Below are 3529 nucleotides of genomic sequence, written 5' to 3'. Positions count from 1 at the left end.
GCCCGGGCGGGAGGGGCCTTAAAGGGCCAGCGAGGGGGCGCTGAGGGGCGGGCAACCCTCCAGGGTGGGATTAAATAAGGACTGGAATAGTCGGGAGTTCCTGGGGCGGTGGAAGCCGCTCGTGGATGCCGCTGGTGCCTCTTGGTGCGAATCCCACATGGGGCAGGAAAAGGGCTGGTCCCTGCTCAGGCCTGGCTCCTCCTGGGGCTGGGGGATGAAGCTACTGACCCTCTGGGTCACAGGGGTGACACCACCCCACAGCCTGGGGGGGCTCTGAGACAGCAAACAGGGATCACCCTCCTTCCATGAACTCTCTGGGGATGGTCCTGGGCAGGGCCAGGACTTGGACTCGATGATCCTTGTTGGGTCCCTTCCAGCTCAGCATATTCTGTGATTCTTGGTTGGATTTAAAGAAACTCACTCAGCACCGGAGTTTATCAGTGTTGAGCAGCATCCCTTTTTATTGACAGTGCTGGAGAAGCATTGGGGATAGTCCTCCATGAATGCCTCCAAGGAAATTACAAAAGCAAAAACCTTTTATTTTCTAAGGTCTTTGAAGATTCACGTTAAATCCCACCTTTCTATGCCTCCTTGCTATATAAGTCTTTGGTTTCTAGTCCATAAAAATCCTTTGTATGATGTAGCCTTTTTGTCTTGGATGAATTACTTCTCAACCTTGAATGTCAAATGCTGATTGGTTACTTGTCTGCTTGAAGAGATACATCCTAATAACTTGCAAAAGTTACGTGTTTTTTTCCAGTTGCAAAAGCTATGTCCCTTATCTAAAAGTAAGAAAATTCTCAGCAAGTTAACCAAAAATGCAAGGTTATTACATTAGAAGTATACATGACTTCAGCTTACAATAATTCTACAGGAGTTCTTTATTAACTATTTTCTATTTATATGTTAGTTTATTAAAATCTTAAAAAGTAAAACAATTAAAAGAAAACCTTATCCATACTAATAAATCCAGGCTTAATGGGGAATATACAGGATTCAGCAGCTTTTCACTGTACGATATTTAACAGCTCTCTCTCAGACTCGATGATCTTTGTGGGTCCCTCCCAACTCAGCATATTCCGTGATGATTGCGTGATCCTTGTTTAAGACCTTACAGGTGCAGGGGGTGAAAAAAGGCAAGTCCTTGTTTGATCTGCAGCTGCTGCCATCGTAACACTCCTCAGCTTTGAAGTGTGTCTCTGCTGCAAACACAACCCTTGGAACTCATCTGTCTCTGCCTTTGATAACACCACACAGCTGAGTTTTCTGCTGTAACACCACTCAGGCCATGAGCACGTCAGGAAAATGCTTGAAGAGACACATCTGCTTGAAACACCCAAGTTTTTAGGTGCTTTTTCAAGTGCTTTCTGCACTTGAAGGATCTGTCATGCTCTTATTTATAATGCAGCCTGATACACAAAGCTTTGTCAGTGTTGTTTCCCCTCAGCCTTCTGTGAAGTCTGTTTGGTGGTTGTTTTTTTTTTTAAACCTCTGCAGAGTTTGCTGTTAGCAATAAGATTTAAATATCCACGTGAAACAACTGCCTTCTTTTGTCTGTGTTCCCATAGGCCTGGGTAAGAGGATGGCAAAGGGAAAAGCTCCTCGTGCCATTATTCAGCACCTGGGAAGCCATCAACAACTGCTCTCCTCCTGCAAATGGATCACACCCACTTCACCCAGGGAGATGCAGGTAAGGAGTTTCCTTACTCCACTCCCAGGGACACGCACTTTTTTCTCAGGTGTTTTCCCAAAGCAGCCAGTGCAGTGATGGCTTCAAGTTTACAGTTCCTGCCTTGGTTTAGGAACATTTTGCAGAAAAACAGCTTTTAACAACTATCAGGGAGTCTTTTTTTTTTTTTTTAGGAATTTCTGTGATGTAGCAAGAGGCCTCGTGCCCTGCAGTGACCCTGTGAGCTGGAATGCTCCTGGCTCAAGGCCAAGGGAGTGAAAATACCTCATGAAAATATTTTGGAAGGTGGTTTTGAAGCCCAAACATGCAAGATAATGACAGCAGGGAATGAGATAGCAGAGCTAAAACAAAGACAGCTATCTCCCCCTAATGAGGCTGAGGTGCAGCTGGAATGCAGGGTAGGTGAGTGCCTGCCCTGGAGCAGGGAAACCTCTCCAAGTTGGAGATTCTTTGCCCAACATCCTTCATTGGCCAAAGGTGAGAGATCCCTTACTCTGAGAGATCCTTGGTTAAGTGAGTGACAGCCACGGGATTGGTACTAAAGAAACATTGCTAATCCATGTGGCTACCCAGTATTAATTATAAATTTTATATATATAAATCACTGACTGTGTGTGGGACTAAGCCTGGATCCAGTTGCACCCAGACTCCTCTCTGAGACCCCCTCTAAGGGGTCCACTCTGAACCTCATGACTCAACAGGAGGGTCTTTCTTACCCTTTGTATCTCCAGCCTCTTTGTGAATCCATTCTAACTTGATTCTAACTCAATTTTCTTCTGTGTGTCTCTTCCATGCAGTAATGAATAAGGTGAACTTTGCCATCAAACTCCCTGAATCTTGATAAACCACTGTTAAAACTTTGAATTCCACTGAATTTACCTCAGTAAAACATATTGCTGCTTCTCTTTTTTAAGTGAGGTGCATTCCACTCATCCACAACAGTTTTCCTTTAAAGCAAAGAATAAAACTAAATCTCATTATGGAGGTAGAAGTTTATTTCTGTGAGATCTACTCTACAAACTCTACAACCAGGCAACTGTTTGTGCTCCAGCCTGCAGACAATTCAGAGATCTCCATATTCCTTGAGAAACACAAACTTTGTAGATGTAAAAGTCCGAGTTTTTCAGCTCTTAACCTTCAAACCCATAAAGTAAAAGAAGGACGGGTGTATGTTTTCTTGCCCTCTGCCCCACTTCATGTCTTGGCTGGCAAACTTACCCTCATGCCAGTGGCTGATCGTGCCTGTCCCACAAGAATCATCATTTTCTATCTTGAGAGAGACCAAAGCCACACGCAGTTAAATATGGCAAGTTCTCCTTTAAGATCCTTTGCTACAAATCACGTTCCAGACCCTCCAACAAGGCCTTTATTTCAAGCTGTTCAGAGTTCTGGATTTTCAAAAACAGTTATTAAAGAACTTATCAAAATGACCCTCAAAAAGCAGAGCCTGAGTCTTCTTGCATTGCTTTCTAAAAAAAACAGCATATGAGAAATACAAACAAGCCATACAAACATTTTACACAGTAAGGTATTTTGGGGGTTTGGGTTTTTCTTTTTGCAGTCAATTTACAGATAATCACTCTGGGCAGAGAGATAAAAATATCATACAAAGCCATAAGTAAAAGCTACATCTTATTGCTCAGTTTTCTTATCAAAATGTAGAAATTCTCCTTAACACAGTAAAAGTATGTATATGCACATGTATATATATATATATATATTTACACTGTCTGTCTCTATATTCCAAACATGAACAAAAACATTTCGAATGCATTGTTTTGGTTTTCTCTTGAAACGACATTACAATTTATGAACAGAAATGGACAAGTATCCTTTTTC

The sequence above is a fragment of the Empidonax traillii genome, unplaced genomic scaffold (assembly GCF_003031625.1).
Source record: "Empidonax traillii isolate 1590-97213 ecotype Southwest subspecies unplaced genomic scaffold, ASM303162v1 scaffold34:size3740991, whole genome shotgun sequence".
Taxonomy (NCBI): domain Eukaryota; kingdom Metazoa; phylum Chordata; class Aves; order Passeriformes; family Tyrannidae; genus Empidonax; species Empidonax traillii.
The sequence above is the reverse complement of the archived record's forward strand: the minus strand, read 5'-3'. Positions refer to the sequence as shown.